Consider the following 23,842-nt stretch of genomic DNA (forward strand, 5'->3'; position numbering starts at 1 on the left):
GAAAGATAAATGCCATATGATCTCACTCTTATGTGGAATTCACTAAACTAAACAAGCAGAGAGGAAAAAGGAGAGAGAGAAATAGATTCTTAACTATTGACAACATGCTGATGGCTACCAGAGGGAATACAGGTGGAGAAATTGGTTAAGTGACCTATAGAGATTAATAAGTGCACCTGTTCTGATTCATATCAGGTGATATATGGAAGTGTTTAATGGCACCTGAAACTAATAATATATTGTATGGTAACTAACTGGAATTTAAATAAAAAGCTTAACAAAGTGTGGTGACACACTCTTGAAACACATTTTTATCATTTTATCGGAACAAATTACCATCAACACACTGACAGTGGCATAGAAATTGGTAACAAGCATCTGGAAATCAGGAATGACTAGGTCATATATCCATAACAGAATTGTGTAGGAGATGATGACAGTCACCCAGCACATGACACAAAGGAACTCACAAACAAAAGGACAGTCTGGGTGGCCTTTCTCTCTGGGGAGACTCTTGAGGACAGGCTGGTGCTGTGAAGGTGTTGACAACACCTCTGATGTCTGGACAAGAGAATCATCATATATGCACTTGAGAGCAGCATGACTCCTATAAGAAAATATCCCTATATAATGTCAAAGTGAGAAGCAGTCTCCTGATGATGGAGTTTATGGGGGAAATTGAGTATTATTTACTGACATCCAGTAGATCACTCTGGGTCTCATTAGAAGAAGTAATAGCACAGATGATGCAGTTACTACTGATAGACGAACTGAGAAAACATAAGATGATAAAAAAAATTGAAAAATATTCCTTGTGCATTGATGTTTAAACCGGGCCATCCAGGAGTTCCTGGGTCTGATGATGATGGCCCGGAACATGCTCATGGAAAGGCCCTTCTGTATTACTCTCTTAATACAGAATAAAGCCTTACATTTGAAATCATTCAGAAAGTTAAGTGTTTCTAACAGGTCTGTAAATAACAAAAACAGTACAGTGAAGAGCTTCATTATGTGGACAAAGGCCGAGTGACAGGTGACTAGATCAGTGGGCTTACGCCTGTAATCCAGAAGGAGCGTGAAGATGTGGAAGAGAACAACAAATAAAAAGTCTTTCAATAACACTAATCTCAGATTAATAGAACACCATGTCAGATTTCCCAGTGTACCCCTGATGGTTTAAGAGCTTTCAGCAGCCTTCATACGTGTTCAAAGTTGGTTTCAGGTGCATAACTAGAGATACAGCACATTTTTGGGAATGATTAAAATGTCTCTTCCAGATAACTTTAGGGAAATATTCTTCTTTATAGGGGACTCATCACTGCCAGGGCACCTGCATGGTCAGAAAATTGTATCCTGCTTTCCAGCATCTAATTCTTCACCTGTCAGGTGCACTTAGTAAACGTTAAATGTGCATCTCCATTTAAGCAGGACTTGGGATTGAGATACACTCCCTCCCTTCTCAAGGCATCTTATTTGATTAGACTTATAGGCTCCTGTGGTGGTGTATTCCATCACCCAGAACTGTCAGTCCTTAGTTGTTTCTTCTCATAGGGCTCTTTTAGTTCACACATGCAGCAATAGGGAAACAACTCTAGAAACTTACAAATTGTTTGCTTTTGTGATACCTGTCAAGAACATCTTTTTACAATCTTACAAATTACAAGATTTACTTTAATCTTTATCATGATTGTTGTGTTCATGGTCCAGTTTTTATAGTTTTTATTTAAATTCCAGTTTGTTAATATACAGTGCAATATTAGTTTTAGGTGTACACTGAGTTATTCAACACTTCCATAAAACGCCCAGTGCAAATCACAAGTGCACTCCTTTATCAAACAACATCAATTGAGAAGCGACTTTTTTTTTGTGAATTAACAATAAGCCTGCATGTATATGATTTCAAGTATAAGACATTCTAGATAAAGGGAAACTACAAAGAAAGTAAAAATATCAGTGGTTGCACACAGAGAGAAGGAGGAACATTTGGACTATAGGGGAATTTTAGGACACTCAGAATTCTCTGTTTAATTCTATTAAGATGGCTACAACCCAATAAACTTTTCTCCAAATACACAAAAAGATGTACAACAATAAGAATGAACAATAATGTAAACACTGGACTTTGGTTTATTATAATGCATCAGTGTAGGTTTATTAATTGTACATAATGTACCACTCTGATAGGGTATGTTGACTCTGGAGAATGCTATGCATGTGTGGAAGTAGAGAGTGTACTGAAATTCTCTGTACTTTACACTCAGTTTTTCTGTGAATAAAAGTACTTTTAAAATATAAGACATTAAAAATGTAAACTATATTACATAACCACATGAAGAAGAATCTCTCCATCAGAAATCCTGACACCTGAGCATTCACCAGACCATGCACAACCGTTCAAGCATTTTCTGGTTATGAAATATAAACAATAATCCACCATCTAAAATGGAAACTAAAACAAACAAACAAACAAAAAAGAAAAAGAAAGTAACAATGAAATCACTAACTGGTTCTTTAAAAAGTTAAACACATGGGGCGCCTGGGTGGCGCAGTCGGTTAAGCGTCCGACTTCAGCCAGGTCACGATCTCGCGGTCCGTGAGTTCGAGCCCCGCGTCAGGCTCTGGGCCGATGGCTCGGAGCCTGGAGCCTGTTTCCGATTCTGTGTCTCCCTCTCTCTCTGCCCCTCCCCCGTTCATGCTCTGTCTCTCTCTGTCCCAAAAATAAATAAAAAATGTTAAAAAAAATAAAAAATAAAATAAAAATTAAAAAAAAAAAAAAAAGTTAAACACAATTGAAAAAACTTCAGCAGAGTTAGACAAAAAGAGGAATCAAATAAAATCAGAAATAAAGGAGTCAAAATAACAGAAATATAGAAATGCAAAGAATGATAAAATAATATAGAGAAAAAGTATGTGCCATCAACTAAAAAAAATTGAGAAATGGATAAATTACTAAAAACGTACAATCATTCAAAACTGAATCATAAGTAAATAGAAAATTTGAAGAGTGGTTATTAGTAATGAAATTGAATCATTAGTAATAAAAAAAAAACACCCAAAGAAAATTCCAGGATCAGAGTTTCATAGATGACTTCTATCAAATATTTAATGAAGAATTAATAACTATTCTCAAGCTATTCAAAAAAAAGAAAGAATAAGAACAAGAAGAAGAAAAGGAAAACTTTGAAGTATATCTTACAAGTCCAATATTGCACAGACACCACAATTACATGAATAAAGTAAAAACAAATCAATAACAAAAACCTACAGGCAAATATCTTTGATGAATATAGATGGAAAAACTCCTCAAAAATTTCCCAAACCATATTCAATATTAAAATTTAAAAATAATTAACCAGATTTTTCTCAAATGTGATTTATTTTAGTGATGATTGTGTGATTTTAATTTACTTTACAAATCAACCAATTTTGATAAATCACATTAACAAGATGAAGGATATAAAGCATACAATCATCTATAATGATGCTTAAAAAGTTTTTGACAAAATATAATATCTATTATTATAATAACTGTCAACAAAGTGAGTTTAGAAAGAACACATCTCTACATGAAAAAGGCCATGTGTGGGACAAAGCATGTTAACATCATACTCATTGGTAAAAGAGAAATATTTTTCTCTACAATCAGGAGGGAGACAGGAATTACACCTTCACCACTTTTATTACACATAGTGTTGAAAGTGGTAGTCACAGCAATAAGAAAAATAAATAAAATCAACCAAATTGGAAAGGAAGAACTAACACTTACTATTTACAGATGGGAAAACACTATATGTATATACAAAACCCTAATGAATCCACCAAAAAAAAAACCCTATTAGTACTGCAAAATAACTCAGGAAAGTTGTAGGATACAAAATTAATACTAAGAACCTGTTGAATTTCCATACTCAAATAATGATGTAGCAGAAAGAGAAACCAAGGAATAATTCACTTACAATTGCACCAAAATATTGAAATGCCTAGGAATAAAGACATACTCTCAAAACCAAGGATATTGATGAGGGAAATAAAAGAAAATACAAGCAAATAGAAAGGTATTCCATGCTCATGCATTAGAAGAATTATATTGTTAAAATGTCCATAGTACACAAAGCAATCTACATATTCAATGCAATTCCTATCAAAATACCCATAATATTTTTCACAGAATAAGAACAAATAATTATAAAATTTGTATGTTAAAAAGAAAAGACCATGGATAGCCAAAGCAATACTGAAGATGAAGAAAAATGGTTGACTATCATTATACCAGACTTTAAGTTTGGCTACTGAGCTATAGAATACCAAAGATTATGGTTGTGGAAAAGAAACTAGACACATATATCAACGGAATAGGAGACAGATCTCATAAATAAACCCACTTATATTGTCAATTAATGTATAATGAAGAAGGCAGCACTTAAAGAGTAGAGAAAAGGCAATATTTTTGATACATTGTGTTAAAAAAAAACCTGGACAGCTAGATGCAAATAATGAAAATGGACCACTTTCTTTTGCCACACATAGAAATATAAACTCAAAATAGAGTAATATCAAGAGGAGTTAAGATGCTTGAGTTGAAGGGAAACCCTGGGCATGTCTTCTCCCTTTTCCACAGTACACAGATCAACATCACATCATTTTGAATACCTAGGAAATTGAATTGAGGATTAAGAGAACAATCTGCATAATGTGAGGGAGAGAACTGGCAGGTACACAGTGCGGATACATGAAGTAGGGGAGAGGAAAATCATGGTGCCGCAGAGGGGAGGGAGACCTTTTTGTGGAGAGGAGAAAGAGAGAGGGAGGAAGAGAGCAGTGTATTGGGTTAACACAAAAACACTCCCCACAAACCATTGACTGGGGAATCAGGAGGAACTATCACATAAACTCCAGGCACCTGCGCAGGCATGAAACTGCTTTTCTGGGACAAAAAGGCCTAAGGTTCAGTGCTCCAGAGGAAAAGTGTGGGTCTACACCTTGTCGAGTTCTTTAAGATTTGGGGTTCAGTGTTTTTGTCTTATAGTCTTTTTTAGAAACAGAAATATTATAATGCGTTCATTGAATATATTTATGAAAACAAACAAGCAAAAACAGCAAACACGATTTTCCTGGGCTAGGTTAAATAAGGGAAAAGATGTCCCAATAAAACTGGTGACTTAGGTGGAGAGCCTCATTGTGGATTATTTAAATGTCAATCTATAGGTGCTTAGTGTTGACAACAACATAGGATTATATACAAAAAAGCTGATATCTCTTTTAATTGATACTTGGGAATTATATGGCAATACAGGAATTGGAACTCTTGTAACAAAATTTTGGAAGTGGTAATAAATCCCTTCTATTTGAATGACTGTAGATTGAAATGGAATAGTCACATTGGTGAGTCTCTTAACGTTGCCAATGGACCATTGAGACCAATGGGCTTTGGAAGACTAGTGCGTACTAGGCATTTTATATTTATAATTCAGTTGAATCTGACAAACTCTAAGTAGCAAAGCTGATGTTGACCAGATACATAAAGAACCACTGGTGGCATGAAAGACACAGAAACCCTTTTGAAGATCACCAAAACTAAACAGAATCATGACAGTTCTATAATGTGTCTGTCTATTGTGGGTGGGCATGAAATCTTATAAAACCCAAGCTACATTAGTGATTGGTTTTATTCAAGGAACACTCCATTTTATAATTTGCTAAATTTCTTAGCTTTTTTATGGTTAGGGTTTTTCTATTTTGTTTCTATGTCATACATGTGTCTCTGTGATATTTTCATCTCTATATATGTTATTTTTCCAAATAAAATTATATAGCTTAATTAATTGATTAATAATATGATTGGTTATTGATACATATGTTTCTATTTTATTTATTTAAAAAAAAATAATGTTTATTTACTTTTGAGAGGGAAACAGAGCGTGAGCGGGAGACGGGCAGAGAGAGAAGGAGACACAGAATCTGAAGCAGACTCCAGGCTCTGAACTGTCATCACAGAGCCCGATGTGGGGCTCAAACCCATGACCCATGAGATCATGACCTGAGCCAAAGTCAGATGCTTAACTGACTGAGCCACCCAGGCATCACAATATGTACGTTTTTAAAACTCGTAACTTTTTGAAAGCATATACTGAGGAACATTTTCTACTGTAAAGTGCCAAGTGAATTCTGTTACACACTTCAATGTTATTGATCAGAAGTTATCTCAACAGCACTCTGTGCTTTCTGCACAAATTGTCCACTGCAGCTAAAATCATCTAATCAATCACCACTTACCCTTTTTAACATTTTATTTTAATTCCAGTTAATTAATTAATTAAATTCCACATGGTGCCTGGTCAGGGTGCATGCATGACCTTAATAAAATTTGCCCTAAGCCAAAGGCTGAGGCTTGCAGGTTTGGTGTGGGCAAGTCCCCAGGAGAATTTGTGGGTGTGGCTCAGTACTAGTAGCTCAGGTAGCAAGTATCTGTGGAGCTCTGGCTCCCTCAGGTGGCTCCGTGTTTATGATGGGGGAGGGGATGGAAAATAACACCTGCCAGTTTCCTCATTTTCAGAGAAGCCCTTCAACATGCTCCAAAATCAATATGATGAGATCAGTCTCTTGTTGCCCTCTGTGTTGTGTAAACTGTCATTTTCATGTTGCCTCTGCACAGAATGCTGTCTGTTTAAGGGCATTGACTTTATCACTTGACCTCCTAGCTCACACAGTGTTGAGTCCTCTGACCTTCAAAGCTCCAGGTTCCAAGTGCCAACAGTTTTATAAACTCACAGAATTCAGGCCCTCTAGTTCTCAAAGCCAAACAGTATGAGAATGTTCCCTACATAAACTCCCTGGTGTGAGGTCTCCTTTCCTTACCCTCTCTGTGTGTGCAGCCCCCCTGCAGCCTGTCTCTGCCTTTATTATTTTTCCTAACTTTCAGAAGCAGTTTCTTTTCTATATATGGTTGTGAAGATTGTTCTGCCAGTCTTTGGATGGCTCTGCTTTATTGATATATATGTGGTTGATACCTAGGTGAAAATGTGGCTCTGGGTCCTCACACTCCTCCATCTTCCCAAGGTCCCTTTATCTATTTACATTTAAAGTAACTATTTATTAGCAAAAATAAACAACACAAGAAACAACAGGTGTTAGGGAGAATGGAGAGAAAGAGGAACATCCTGCACTGTTGGTGGAAATGCAAACTGGTGCAGCCACTCTGGAAAATGGTATGGACGTTCCTCAAAAAATTACACACAGAACTATCCTATGATCCAACAATTGCACTATTAGGTATTTACCCAAAGAATACAAAAATACGAATACGTGCACCCTTATGTTTATAGCAGCATTATCTACAATAACATCACACTCAATGGTGAAAAGGTGAAATCTTGTTTAAATTAGGAACCAAACAAGGTTGTCCACTCTCATCACATTTATTCAAAATAGCCCTGGAAGTCCTACACACAACAATTAGACAAAATTACCATTCAAATTGGTAAGGAATAAGTAAAACCATCATTGCTTGCAGAAGGCACAATATTACATATAGAAAATCCTAAAGAATCCACTAAAAATATTAGAATTGAAAAAATTCAATAAAGTTGTATAATTTAAAATTAATATACATAAATCCATCGTATTTCTCTACACAAATAATGAAGTAGCAGAAAGAGATTTTAGGAATACATTTAACCAAGAACACAAATGACCTATACTCTGGAAACTATGAGACATTAATGAAAGAAATTGATGATGACACAAATAAAAATATATTCTATGCTTATTAATTGAGAGAACAAATATAGTTAAAATGTACGCACTACCCAAAGCAACCTACAGATTCAATGCAATCCTTATCAAAGCACAGATAGCATTTTTCAACTAACTAAAAAAAAAAAATCTAAGATTTGTATGGAACCACAAAAGACCTCCAATACCCAAAGCAATCTTGAAAAAGAAGAAAAAAGCTGGAGGTATCACAATTCCAGATTTAAAAATACTTTACAAAGCTATAGAATCTCAAACAGTATAGTACTGATAAAAATAGACATACCGATAGAACAGGATAGAGACCTGCAATAAAATGACACCTATATTATCAATTAATTTATAGCAAAGCAGGCAGTAATAGATAATGGAAAAATATAATTTTCATTGAATTTTGTTGGGAAAACTGGACAGTTACATGCAAAAGCATGTATGCTCTGAAAAAAAAAAAATCAGGAAAACAAAAAGGCCACCTACCAAACTAACAAACGTGAGAATACATTTGCAAATGATATTTCCAATAAGGGGTTAATATACAAAATATTTAAAGAGTGTATGCAAGACACAAAAAAAGCAAATTGATTAAAATATGGATAGAGAAACTGAATAAATCTTTTTTTAAAGAGAACATATGCAAATGATTAGCAGACATATGAAAAAGTGCTTAACATCATGAATCACCAAGAAAATACAAATCAAATACACCAAGAAGTATCACTTCCCACCAATCAGAATAGTGGGTATCAAAAACACCAAGTGATGGCACAGATGTGGAGAAAAGGTAAACTATCACACACTGTTGGTGGAAATGTAAACTGGTGCAACCACTGAAGAAAACAGCATGGAGATACCTCAAAAATTAAAAATAGAGAAATAATATTATATAATAATTCAACTCTGAGGGTTTACACAAAGAAAACAAAATCCCCAATTTCAAATATATATGCATCCCTATGTTTATTGTGTCATTTACAATAACTAAAATATGGAAGCAACTTAACGTCTATCAATGGATGGATGGATGAAAACTTGTGTTAATATAGAGAACAGAATATTACTGAGTCATAAAAAAGAATTATATCCTACCATTTGCATCAACATGGGACCTAGAGGTTATTATACTAAGTGAAATCAGTCAGAGAAAGACAGATACTACATAATTTTAGTTATATGTGGAATCTAAATAAGTAATAACAAAACGAATGAACAGACAGAGACAAGCCAAACAGACTCACAATTACGGAGAACAGACTGGTACTTGCCAGATGGGAAGGTGTGGGAATAGGGGCTAAATAGATGAAGTGGATCAAGAGATACAAACTGTCAGTTGCAAAATAAGTGATGAAGATGTATGGTCAATACAGTGATAGCATGGGTTTGTCATTATGGCCTTTATAGATTGAGGTATATGTCTTCTAAACCCACTTTTCTGAGAGTTTTTGCAATAAACAAAGATTATACATTATATAATGCTTTATCTGTGTCTATTGAGATGAACATATAATTTTTATCTTTCCTCTTATAAATGTGATATATAAGACTGATTTCTGAATATTTAACTACCCTTGTGTCTCTAAATTAAATCTTACTTTATAGTGGTAAATTACAGTTTTAATGCAATGATGAATTTTGTTTGCTACTATTTTTGTCAGGATGTTTTGCATCTATGTTCATCAGAAATTTTGTCTTTTCTTTCCCTTCCCTTCCCTTCCCTTGTATTTCCTTCTCTTTTTCCCTCCTCCCTCCCTGCCTCACTCCCTTTCTTTCTTTTTTTCTTTCTTTCTTTCTTTCTTTCTTTCTTTCTTTCTTTCTTTCTTTCTTTCTTTCTTTCTTTCTTTCTTTTCTTTCTTCTTTCTTTCTTTCTTTCTTTCTTTCTTTCTTTCTTTCTTTCTTTCTTTCTTTCTTTCTTTCTTTCTCTTTGCAGTGTTTTGGTCTGGCTTTGGTACCTGTGTACTCTTGGCCTCATAGAATTAATTTATAAGTTTTATTTCCTCTGCCATTTTGAGGGGAAGTGACAATGATAGGTATCAATTATTCTTTAACTACTTGGTAGAATTTGCCCCTGAATCTATATATCCCTGGAGTTTGCTGTCTTGTTTCAGCTTAAATCTAAGTTAGTAAACATTCAGTGTAGTCTTAGCTTCAGTAGTAAAACCAAGTGATTCATCTCTTACATATGACATACAGTGATCATCCCCCAAAGTGCCCTCCTTAATGCCTCTTACCCATTTAAACCACCCCCTACCCACCTCCCCTCCAGCCATGCTCAATTTGTTTTTATCTTATTTTTCTTCCCTTCCCCTATGTTCATCTGTTTACTTTCTAAAGTTCCACATATGAGTGAAATCATATTGTATCTGTCTTTCTCTGCTAACTTATTTCACTTAGCATAATACATTCTAGTTCCATGCACGTCGCTGTTGCAAATGGATGATGAGTGCTGTTGAGTGTATTTCACGTATCTATTAGTCATTTGTATGTCTTCTTTAGAGAAGTGTGTATTCATGTCGTCTGCCCATTTCTTAACTTGATTATTTATTTTTTTGTGTGTTGAGTGTGATAAGTATTTTTATAGATTTTGGAGACTAGCCCTTATATGATATATCATTTGCGAAAATCTCCTCCCATTCTATGGGCCTGCATTTTAGTTTCCTTGTTTCCTTTTCTGTGCAGAAGCTTTATATCCTGATGAAGTCCCAATACTTCATGTTTGCTTTTGTTTTCCTTATCTCCAGAGACGTGTCTAGTAAGAAGTTCGTATGGCCAAGGTCAAAGAGGTTGCTGCCTGTGTCTCCTGCAGGATTTTGATGGTTTCCTGCCTCACATTTAAGTCTTTCATCCATATTGAATTTATTTTTGTTTATGATATAAAAAAAGTGGTTCAGTTTCATTCTTTGGCATGTTGCTGTCCAGTTTTCCCAACACCATTTGTTGAAAAGACTGTCTTTTTTCCACTGGATATTCTTTCCTGCTTTGTCAAAGATTAGTTGAGCATATAGTTGTGGGTCCACCTCTGGGCTTTCTATTCTCCTCCATTGATCTATGTGACTATTTTTGTGCCAATATTTTACTGTCTTGATTATTACAACATTGTAATACAGATTAAAGTTGGGAATTCTGTTTTCTTTTTCAACTTAGGTTTTCTTTTTCAACATTATTTTGGCTATTTGGGGTCTTTTCTGACTCCATGCAAATTTTAGAATTATTTTTTTCTCTAGCTCTGTGAAAAATGCAGGTGTTATTTTGATAAAGCTTGCATTGAATTCATAGATTTCTTTGGGTGGTATAGACAGTTTCATAATATTTGTTATTTTTTTCATTTAATTTAATTTAACTTAATTTTATATTTTTATTTAAATCCAAGTTAGTTAATATATAGTGTAATAATGGTTTCAGGAGTAGAATTTAGTGATTCATCACTTACATATAACACCCAGTGCTCAACCCAACAAGTGCCCTCCATAATTCCCATCACTCATTTAGTCCATTCCCCCACCCAACACCCCTCCAACAATTCTGTTTATTCTCCATATTTAATAGTCTCCTATGGTTTGCCTCACTCTCTGTTTTTATCTTATTTTCCTTTCCTTCCCCTATGTTCATCTGTTTTGTTTCTTAAATTCCACATATGAGAGAAATCATATGATATTTATGTGTCACTGACTACTTATTTCACTTAGCTTAATGCATTCTAGTTCCATCCACGTTATTCCAAATGGAAAGATTTTAATGTTTTTTCATCACCAAGTAATATTCCATTGTGTGTGTGTGTGTGTGTGTGTGTGTGTGTGTGTAACATCTTTATCCAGTCATCAATCAATGGACATTTGTATTCTTTTCATAATTTGTCTAATGTTGATAGTACTACTATAAACATTGAGGTGCATGTGCACCTTTGAATCAGCATTTTTGTATCTTTTGGATAAATACCAAGAAGTGCAATTACTTTTTGTAGGGCAGCTCTATTTCTAACTTTTTGAGGTAACACTATACTGTTTTCCAAAGTGGCTGCACCAGTTTGAACAGTACAAAAGTCTTCCCCTTTTTCTGGATCCTCGCCATGAGGCCTTTTCTGGTTCCATACAAATATTGAATTGTTTGTTCTAGCTCTATAAAGAATGCTGGGGTTATTTTTATAGGATTGCATCGAATGTATAGATTGCTATGGGTAGTATCAACATTTTAACATTATTTGTTTTTCCAATTCATGAACATGGAATATTTTTCAATTTCTTTGTGTCTTCTTCAATTTCTTTCTTAAATCTTCCTACAGTTTTCAGAGTACAGATCCTTTACCTCTTTGGTTAGGTTTATTCATAGGTATTTTATGGGTGCAATTGTAAATGGGATTGATTCCTTGATTTCCCTTTCTGCTGCTTCATTATTGGTGTATAGAAATGTAATTGATTTATTTACAATAATTTTATATCCTGCGACCTTGCTGAATTCATGTATCAGTTCTAGCAGTGTTTTGGTGGGATCTTTCAGGTTTTCCACAAAGAATATCATGTCATCTACAAAGAGTGAAGACTTCTTGCTTCTCAATTTGGATGCCTTTTACTTCTGTTTTGTTGTCTGCTGAGGTTAGCACTTCCAACACTATGTTGAACAACAGGGGTGAGAATGGACATCTTTGTCGTGTTCCGGACCCTACTGAGAAAACTGAGAGCTTTTCCCCATTGATGTTGATAGTACCTGTGGGTCTTTCACATATGGCCTTTATGGTGTTGAGGCATGTTCCTTCTATCATTACTTTCCATAGTGCTTTTTTCAAGAAAGGATGGTGTATTTGTCATGCTTTTTTACACATATTGAGAAGATCATGTGGTTCTCATCCTTTCTTTTATTAATGTGATGTATCATGTTGATTGATTTGTGGATATTAAACCACCACTGCAGCTCAGGAATAAATCCCACTTAATCATGATAAATAATTTTAATGAACTGTTGGATTTTGTTTGCTAGTCTCTTGTTAAGAATTTTTGCATGCATGTTCATCAGGAAAACTGGTCTGTAATGTTCCTTTTATTGGGGCCTTTGCCTGGTTTTGGAAACAAGGTAATGCTGACCTCATAGAATGAGTTTGGAAGTTTTTCTTCCATTTCTATTTTTGGAACAGCTTCAAAAGAATAGGTATATATTCTTTAAAATGTTTGGTAGAATTTCCCTGGGAATCCATCCAGTCCTGAACTCTTATTTTTTGAGAGATATTTGATTACTGATTCAATTTATTTACTATTTGTTATGGGTTTGTTCAAATTTTCTATTTTTTCCTGTTTCAGTTTTGGTAGTTTATATGTCTCTAGGAATTTGTCCATTTTTTCCAGATTGCCCAATTTGCTGGCATATAATTGCTTATAATATTCTCTTATTATTGTTTGTATTTCTGCAGTGTTGGTTGTGATCTCTCCTCTTTCATTCATGATTGTATGTATTTGGGTCCTTTACTTTTTCTTTTTGATAAGTCTGGAGAGGGGTTTATCAATTTTGTTAATTTTTTCAAAGAACCAGCTCCTGGTTTTGTTGACCTGTTCTACTGTGGGTTTCTTTTTTTTTGACATCATTGATTTCTGCTCAAATCTTTATTATTTCCCTTTGTCTCCTGATTTGAGGCTTTATTTCTTTTTCTTTTTTCATTTCCATTAGGTGTAAGGTTTGTTGGTGTACTTGAGCCATCTCTTCCTCCTTTAGGAAGGCCTGGATTGCTTTATACTTCCCTCTTATGGCCACCTTTGCTGCATCTCAGAGATTTTGGACTGTAGTGTTTTCATTTCATTGGCCTCCATGTACCTTCTAATTCCCTATTTAATTACTTGGTCAACCTACTCATTCTTTAGTAAGGTGTTCTTTAATCTCCAAGTATTTGTGGCCTTTCCAAATTTTATTCTTGTGGTTAATTTAAGTTTCATAACGTTTCTGTCTAAAAATATGCATGGTATAATGTTAATCTTTTTGTATGTGCTGAAGACTGATTTGTGACCCAGTATGTGATCTTTTCTGGAGAATGTTACATGTGCACTGGAAAAGAATGTGTGTTCTGCTGCTTTAGGATGAAATGTTCTGAATGTATTTGTTAAATCTATATTGCCAGTGTGTCACTCAGAACCATTGTTCCTTGTTGATTTTCTGCTTTGGTTATCTGTCCATTGCTCATTTTGGTATAAGGTTAGGTTGTGTTGTGGACCTCTCTTTATTCTTGAAATAGGCCTGAGTTGCAAAACACTTCTCTCTTAGGACTTCCTATGCTGCATCCCAAAGGCTTTGGACTGTCATATTTTCATTTTCATTGCTTCCATGTAGATTTTAAATTCTTTCATTTCCTTGTTAACACAATAATTCTTCAGTAGGATGTTCTCTAACTTCCAAGTTTTTGAGGCTTTCCAATTTTTTTTTCTTATGGTTGACTTCAAGTCTCAGAGTGTTGTGATATGAAATATATATTCTATGATCTCAATCCTTTTTGTACATGTTGAGGGCAGAATTGTGACCAGATTGTGATCTATAGTGGAGAATGTTCCATGTGCACTTTAAAAGAATGTGTATTCTGCTGCTTTAAGATGGAATGTTCTGAATATAGCTGTTCAGATCATCCAGTCGAGTGTGTAATTCAAAGACATTGTTTCCTTATTGATTTTCTGCTTAGATGGTGAGTCCATTGTTGTAAGTGGGGTGTTAAAGTCCCAATCTATTATGGTATTATTATCAATGAGTTTCTTTATGTTTGCGATTAATTGATTTACATATTTGGATTCTCTCAAAATGGGGGCATAAATATTTATTTATTTTTTTGTCTACTTATTTGTGTTCTTTTTATTTTTTTTTTCAATTTACATCCAAATTAGCATATACTGCAACAATTATTTCAGGAATAGATTCCTTAATGCCCCTTACCCACTTAGCCCATGCCCCCTCCCACAACTCCTCCAGTAACCTCTGTTTGTTCTCCATATTTAAGAGTCTCTTTATGTTTTGTTCCCCTCCCTGTTATTATATAATTTTTGCTTCCCTTCCCTTGTGTTCATCTGTTCTGTGTCTTAAGGTCCTCATATGAGTGAAGTGATATGATATTTGCCTTTCTCTGACTAATTTCGCTTAGCATAATACACTCTAGTTCCATCCACATAGTTGCAAATGGCAAGATTTCATTCCTTTTGATTGCCGAGTAATACTCCATTGTGTGTGTGTATATATATATATATATACCACATATTCTTTATCCACTCATCCGTGTGTGGACATTTGGGCTCTTTCCATTCTTTGGCTATTGTTGATAGTGCTGCTATAAACATTGGGGTGCATGTGTCTCTTCGAAACAGCATACCTGTATCCCTTGGATAAATACCTAGTAGAGCAATTTCTGGGTCATAGGGTAGTTGTATTTTACATTTTTCGAGGAATCTCCATACTGTTTTTCCAAAACGGCTGCACCTCTTTGCATTCCCAACAGCAGTACAAAAGATATCCTCTTTCTCCACATCCTCACCAACATCTGTTGGCTGAGTTGTTAATGTTAGCCATTCTGACAGGGGTGAGGTGGTATCTTATTGTGGTTTTGCTTTCTATTTCCTTGATGAGTGAAGTTGAGCATTTTTTCATCTGTCAGTTGGCCATCTGGATGTCTTCTTTGGGGAAGTGTCTATTCAGGTCTCTTGCACATTTCTTCAATGGATTATTTGTTTGGGTGCTGAGATTGGAAAGATTGTTATAGATTTTGGATACTAAACCTTTATCTGATATGTCGTTTGCAAGTATCTTCTCCCATTCTGTCGGTTGCCTTTTGCTTTGCTGATTTTTTTTTTTTTTTTTTTTTTTTGCTGTGCAGAAGCTTTTTATTTGGATGAGGTCCCAGTAATTCATTTTTGTTTTTGTTTCCCTTGCCTCTGGAGAAATGTTGAGTAAGAAGTTGCTGCGGCCAAGATCAAAGAGGCTTTTGCTGCTTTCTCCTCGAGGATTTTGATGGCTTCCTGTCTTACTTTGAGGTCTTTCATCCATTTTGAGTTTATTTTTGTGTATGGTGTAAGAAAGTGGTCCAGGTTCATTCTTCTGCATGTCGCTGTCCAGTTTTCCCAGCATCACTTGCTCTTGCTGAAGAGACTGTCTTTATTTCATTGGATATTCTTTCCTGGTATTTCAAAGGTTAGTTGGCCATACATTTGTGGGTCCATTTCTGGGTTCTCTATTCTGTTCCACTGATTTGAGTGTCTGTTTTGTACCAGTAGCCCACTGTCTTGATGATTACAGCTTTGTAATACAGCTTCAAGTCTGGAATTGTGATGCGTCCTGCTTTGGTTTTCTTTTTCAACATTTTTGCTATTTGGCATCTTTTATTTTTCCATACAAATTTTAGAATCATTTGCTCTGGCTCTGTGAAGAATGCTGGTGTTATTTTGATAGTTACTTCATTGAATATGTAAATTGATTTGAGTAGTATCAACATTTTAACAATATTTGTACTTCCTATCCAAGAGCATGGAATATTTTTACATTACTTTTTGTGTCTTCTTCAATTCCTTTCATAAGCTTTCTACAGTTTTCAGTGTATAGATTTTTCACCTCTTTGGTTAGATTTATTCCTAGGTATTTGCTGGTTTTTTGGTACAATTGTCAATGAGACCAATTCCTTGATTTCTCTTTCTGTTGCTTCATTGTTGGTGGTAGGAAAGCAACTGAGTTCTATGCATTGATTTTATATCCTGCAACTTTGCTGAAATTCTGAGTCAGCCCTAGCAGTTTTTTGGTGGCACATTTTGGGTTTTCCATATACCTTATCATGTCATCTGCTAAGAGTGAAAGTTTGACCTCCTCCTGGCTGATTTGGATGCCGTTTATTTCTTTGTGTTGTCTGATTGCAGAGGCTAAGATTTCCAATAGTATGTTGAATAACAGTGGCAAGAGTGGACATGCCTGTCTTGTTCCTGACCTTAGGGGGAAAGCTCTCGGTTTTTCCCCATTGAGGATGATGTTAGCATTGGGTCGTTCATATATGACTTTTATGATCTCAAGGTATGTTCCTTCTGTCCCTATTTTCTTGACAGTTTTTATCAAGAACGGATGCTATATTTGTCAAATGCTTTCTCTGCATCTATTGAGAAGATCATATGGTTATCCTTTCTTTTATTGATGTGATGAATCACATTGATTGTTTTGTGGATATTGAACTAGCCCTGAATCTCAGGTATAAATCCCACTGGTCGTGGGGAATAATATTTTCAATGTATTCTTGGATCCAGTTGGCTAATATCTTGTTGAGGATTTTTCATCCATGTTCATCAGGGAAATTGGTCTATAGTTCTCCTTTTTAGTGGGGTCTTTTTCTGGTTTTGGAATCAAGGTCATGCTGGCTTCATAGAAAGAGTTTGGAAGTTTTCTTTCCATTCCTATTTTTTGGAACAGCTTCAAGAGAATATGTGTTAACTATTCCTTTATTGTTTGGTAGAATTTCCCTGGAAAGCCACCTGGCCCTGGATTCTTGTTTTGGGGGAGATTTTTTTTTTATTACTAATTCGATTTATTTACTGGTTATAAGTCTGTTCAAATTTTCTATTTCTTCCTGTTTCAGTTTTGGTCGTGTATATGTTTCTAGGAATTTGTCCATTTCTTCCAGATTGCCCATTTTATTGGCATGTAGTTGCTCATAATATTCCCTTATTATTGGTTTTATTTCTGTTGTGTTGGTTGTGATCTCTCCTTTTTCATTCTTGATATTATTTATTTGAGTCCTTACCTTTTTCTTTTTGATCAAACTGACTAGTGGTTTATCAATTTTGTTAATTCTTTCAAGGAACCAGATTCTGGCTTCATTGATTTGTTCTACTGTTATTTTGGTTTCGATGGCATTGATTTCTGCTCTAATCTCTATTATTTCCTGTTTTCTGCTGGTTTTGGGTTTGCTTGCTGTTGTTTTTCCAGCTCTTTAAGGCGTAAAGTTAGGTTTTGTATCTGAGACCTTTCTTCCTTCTTTAGGAAAGCCTGGATTGCTATATACTTTCCTTTTATGACGGCCTTTGCTGAGTCCCAGAGGTTTTTGGGTTCTGGTGTTATCATTTTCATTGGCTTCCATGAACTTTTTAATTTCCTCTTTAACTTCTTGGTTAGCCCATTCATTCTTTAGTAGGACGTTCTTCAGTCTCCAAGTATTTGTTAGCTTTCCAAATTTTTTCTTATGGTTGATTTTGAGTTTCATAGTGTTGTGGTCTGAAAATATGCATGATACGATCTCAATCTTTTTGTACTTACTTAGGGTTGATTTGTTTCCCACTGTATGGTCTATTCTGGAGAACGTTCCATGTGCACTGGAGAAGAATGTATATTCTGCTGTTTTAGGATGAAATGTTCTGAATATATCTGTTAAGCCCATCTGTTCCAGTGTGTCATCCAAAGCCATTGTTTTCTTGTTGATTTTTTTATTAGATGATCTGTTCATTGCTGTGACTGGGGTGTTGAATCTTCTACTAATATGGTATTACTATCAATGAGTTTCTTTATGTTTGTAATTAATTGATTTATGTATTTGGGTGCTTTCACATTAAGAGCATAAATGTTTACAATGGTTAGGTCTTCTTGGTGGGTAGACCCCTTAATTATGATATAATGCCCTTATGCATCTCTTGATACAGTCTTTATTTTAAAGTCTAGATTGTCTGATATAAATATGGCTACTCTGGCTTTCTTTTGTGGACCATTAGCATGGTAGACTGTTCTCCATCCCCTTACTTTCAATCTGAAGGTGTCTTTAAGTCTAAAGTAGGTCTCTTGTAAACAGAATATATATGGATCTTGTTTTTTTATACATTCTGTTACCCTATGTCTTTTGATTGGAGCATTGAGTCCATTGATGTTTAGAGTGATAACTGAAAGATATGAACTTATTGACATTATGTTGGTTGCAGAGTTGGAGTTTCTGGTGGCGTTCTCTGGTCCTTTCTAGTCTCTGTTGTCTTGTTTGTTTGTTTGTTTGTTTGTTTGTTTATTATTTCATCTTTTCTCCCCTCAGAGAATCCCCCTTAAAATTTCTTCCAGGGCTGGTTTAGTGCTCACAAACTCCTTTAATTTTCGTTTGTCTGGGAAACTTTTTATCTCTCCTTCTATTTTGAATGACAGCCTTGCTGGACAAAGAATTCTTGGCTGCATATTTTTCCGATTCACCACATTGAATATATACTGCAACTTCTTTTTTGCCTGCCAAGTTTCTGTGGATAGATCTGCTACAAACATGATCTGTCTTCCCTTGTAGGTTAAGGATTCTTTTTCTCCCTTGCTGCTTTCATGATTTTTTCCTTGCCTGAGTATTTTGTGAATTTGACTATGATATGCCTTGTTGATGGTCAGTTTTTGTTGAATCTAATGGGGGTCCTCTGTGCTTTCTGGATTTTGTTGTCTGTTTTCTGCTATGATTTTCTCACATAACCCTTCTACCCCTATTTCTCTCTCTTCTTCTCCTGGGACCCCTATGATTCTGATGTTCCTTGTTTAATGAGTCACTGATTTCTCTAATTCTTAAATCGTGCTCTTTTGCCTTAGTCTACCCCTTTTTTGTGCATTATTCTCCATAAGTTTCTTTTCTATATCGCTGATTCTCTGCTCTGCCTCATCCACCCATGCTGTCGTGGTATCCGTTTGAGATTACAGCTCAGTTACAACATTTTTTATTTCATCCTGACTAGTGTTTACTTCTTTTATCTCTGCATAAAGTATTCTAATCTATTTTCAATGCCAACTAGTATTCTTATTATCATGATTCTAAATTCTGGTTCAGACATCTTGCTTCTGTCTGTGTTGGTTAAGTCCCTGGATGTCATTTATTCCTTCTCTTTCTTTTGGGGTGAATCCCTTCATTTCATCATTTTGAAAGAAGAAAAGGAATTGATGAGGTAAAGATATTAATATTAATTTTTTTATTAAAAAAATTTTAAGTTAAAAAATTAAACACAACACACACACACAAATCAAATCAGTGATGCTAGATCATAGGTGTGTTTTGGTCTGGGTATTGAAAGGGGCTTCATAGATTAGAGATAAAAAGGGAAATAAAGGGAAAAAATGAAATCATTTGAAAATTTGAAAAAAATGAATACCCTGTAGTAGAATAAAATGAAATGATGGAATTAAACTAGAATTTGAAAAACCTACACAAAAGTAAAAAATAGTAGAAAAAGAGTTAAAGAAAAATATTTTAATGAAAATTGAAAACAAAAATAGTTTTTTTTCTGTATTCAAGAAAAAGAAAAGAAATGAAAAGGAGAAAAAAGAAAAAAACAGAAAATTTAATACATAGACCAGAGAACAGACTGAAATGTGATTGAAATTACTTCGTTTTTCCCTAGAAGTCAAACTGTGAAGCACTTTATAGTCCATAAACTAAGCAGGCAGAAAGACTTGTGCTCCTGAAGAGCAAGGTTAGCCCAGTTGGGAGGGACTTAGTGTAATGGCTCCATTCTCTAATAGATGGCGCTGCTTAGCTTCCTGGGGTGATTGTTTTGGCGCTTGTAGGTGCATACGCACATGTGCAAAAGTGGTGAAATGACGTTACCCAGCAACCCAATCTCTAGTATCCGAACTCTGGTCTCCCTGATCAGCAATTGAACACAACTCCTTTGTATTCAAAGTGTCTTTCGTACACTCCCCACTTTTACAGTGTCTGTGACCAAACCCCAGGAAGCACCTCCCTCCTAAGTTTTGTCTCAGATGCGGCTGTTTTCTCAACCCCTTACTTCTGATGGACTGTGGCCCTGACACTCTATGGGAGGGTCTCACCAAGCAATGGCCAGGTGCCAGCCACACCAAGGAATGTTTGCAGGACCATTCTGTGGCCAATGCTCAGAGACTGTGACTGGGTGCCAGCCTGCACCATAAAAAGTTTGCACGATCATGTAGCAGTAGGTTTCAGGGATTGTGGAAAATCACAAGACACATCTGGCACCAAGCTTCATCCTTAATGACCATGTTCCAGCACAAGTGAATGTGGTTGTTCTCCTGGGTAAACCTGGGGCCTTTGCCTTTGGGGGAACCACACAGCCTCTACCAGGTGTCCACCTAGCATGGGAGCCATCTCTCCCCATGTGACCTGAAGACCCCTGGACTTCACTGTGCTCCTGGGAATTCACCCTTCTCACCAGAGCCACCAGGTATCGAGCTTCAGCATTTCAGACTCTGCACTTCTCCTGTTTATGAAGTCTTAATGGAATTTCATCCCTCTCCTTCCTCCCTTTTTATCAGTCCCTGTGGCTGTTTCCACTTTTCCACTTTCCAGCTGCTTTTGGGAGGGGTGCTTTTCCCTTATTCCTCCCACCCCCATTTCTGTCCTCTCTCTGCATGCAAAAAGAGCTACCTGCCCTCTGTGGCTTCTCTCTCCCCCAGTTCACCTTTCCACGCTGTGTACCTGCTGATTTCTGTGGTTCAGCTTGTACATATTGTTGTGTTAATCCTCATATCAGTTTTCTAGGTATGCAGGATGGTTTAGTGTTGATCTGGTTGTACTTCATGGATGCGAGACACAAAAAAACTTCCATACTGTTCCTCCATCTTGGCTTCTGCTCTAAACCCATATTTTTCAATAATAACACTGAATGTATATGGACTAAATGTTCCAATCAAAAGACATAGGGTATCAGAATAGATTAAAAAAAAAAACAAAACAAGATGCATCTATTTGTTGTCTACAAGAGACTCATTTAGAACTGAGAACACCTTCAGATTGAAAGTGAGGGTATGGAGAATTATCTATAATGCTACTGGAAGTTCAAAAAAACAAAAAGCTGGAGGAGCCATACTTCTTTCAGGAAAACTAGACTTTAAATTAAAGGCTGTAACAAGAGATGAACAAGGGCATTATATAATAATTACAGGGTCTACCCATCAGGAAAAGCTAACAATTATGTTAGCTTTAGACATTAACAAAATGTCTATTGACCAATTTTGGGAGGCCCCAAATAACAAAAAACAAGTAATCATAAACATAAGAAATCTTATTGAAAAGAATGTGGTAATTGCAGGGGACTTTAATACTCCACTTACAACAATGGACAGATCATCTAGACAGAGAATCAATAAAGAAACAATGCCCTGAATGAAACATTGGTCCTAGATGGACTTGACAGATATATTTAGAATTCTACATCCCAAAGCAGCAGAATGTACTTTATTCTCAAGTGAACATGGAACATTTTCCAAGATAGATCACATACTGGGTCACAAAACAGCCTTCAATAAATATAAAAGAATTGATATTTAAATATAAAAGAATTGTGTATGGTAACATGCACACTTTCAGATGACAATGCTATGAAACTTGAAATCAACCACAGGAAAAAATCTGGAAAACCTCCAAAATCATGGAGGTTAAAGAACATCATACTAAAGAAAGAGTGGGTAAACCAGGCAATTAGAGATGAAATTTAAAAAAATATATGGAAACAAATGAAAATTAAAATAAAACAATCCAAAACCTTTGGGATGCAGCAAAGGCAGTCCTAAGAGGTCTTCAATCGAGGACTATCACAAGAAACAAGAAAAATCCCAAATACAAAATCTAACAGCACACCTAAGAAACTAGAAGCACAACAGCAAAGACACTCAAAACCCAGCAGAAAAAAGTAAATAATAAATATCAGAGCATAAACAATAAAGAATAAAAAAACACAAAAAACAGTTGAACATATCAATGAACCCAAGAGTTGTTTTCTTTCTTTCTTTCTTTTTTTTTTTTTGAAAAAATAAGCAAAATTGTTAAACCTCCAGCCAGGCTTCTAAAAAAGAAAAGAGACAGGACCCAAATAGACAAAATCACAAATTAAAATTGAATTATTACAACCAATCCCTCAGAAATACAAGCAATTATCAGGGAATACTATGAAAAATTATATGCCACCAAATTGGACAACCTGGAAGAAATGGACAAATTCCTAAACATCCACACCCTACCAAAACTCAAACGGGAAGAAATAGAAAATTTTAACAGACCCATAACTAGTGAATATACTGAATATATTGAATCAGCTATCAAAAATCTCCCAACAAATAAGAGTCCAGGACCAGAGGGATTCCCTAGGAATTCTTACAGACATTTAAAGCAGAGATAATACCTATCCTCAAGTTGTGCCAAAAAATAGAAATGGAAGGAAAACTTCTGGATTCATTCCATGAAATCAGCATTACTTTGATTCCAAAACAGAGACCCAGCAAAAAAAGAGAACTATAGGCCAATATCCCTGATGAATGTGGATGCAAAAATTCTCAACAAGATACTAGCATATCAAATTCAACAGCATATAAAAAGAATTATTCACCACGATCAAGTGGGATTCATTCATGGGCTTCAGGTCTGCTTCAATATTTGCAAATCAATCAATGTGATATATCACATTAATAAAAGAAAAGATAAGAACCTTACGGTCCTGTCAATCGATGCAGAAAAACATTTGACAAAATTCAGCATTTCTTAATAAAAATCCTCGAGAAAGTCGGGATAGAAGGAACATACTTAAACATCATAAAAGCCATTTACAAAAAACCCACAGCTAACATCATCCTCAATGAGGAAAAACTGAGAGCTCTCCCCCTGAGATCAGGAACACAACAGGGATGTCCACTCTCACCACTGTTGTTTGACATAGGGTTGGATGTCCTATCCTCATAAATCAGACAATGAAATGAAATCAAAGGCATCAAAATTGGTACAGAAGAAGTCAAACTTTCACTTTTCACAGAGGACATGATACTCTACGTGGAAAACCCGACAGACTCCACCAAAAGTCTGCTAGAACTGATGCATGAATTCAGCAAAGTCGCAGCACAGAAAATTAACCTGCAGAAATTGATTGCATTTTTATACACCAGGAATGAAGAAACTGAAACAGAAAGAAACTGATCCCATTCATGATTTCACCAAGAATCATAAAATACCTAGAAATAAACCTAACCAAAGATGTAAAAGATCTGTATGCTGAAAACTATAGAAAGCTTATGAAGGAAATTGAAGAAGACAAAAGGAAATGGAAAAACACTCCATGCCCATGGATTAGAAGAATAAATATTGTTAAAATGTCAATACTACCCAAAGCAAAAAAGTCATTGCAATCCCAATCAAAATAGCACC

General features: G+C 35.5%; 1 pseudogene; it reads right to left on the reverse strand.

The window, feature by feature from the left end:
* Nucleotides 1-261: 261 nt before the first annotated feature.
* The window catches only part of LOC131487185 (vomeronasal type-1 receptor 90-like), a 35,550-nt pseudogene continuing 11,969 nt past the window's right edge, over nucleotides 262-23,842 (reverse strand).

Source organism: Neofelis nebulosa, chromosome 1 (genome assembly GCF_028018385.1).
Source record: "Neofelis nebulosa isolate mNeoNeb1 chromosome 1, mNeoNeb1.pri, whole genome shotgun sequence".
NCBI classification, from domain to species: domain Eukaryota; kingdom Metazoa; phylum Chordata; class Mammalia; order Carnivora; family Felidae; genus Neofelis; species Neofelis nebulosa.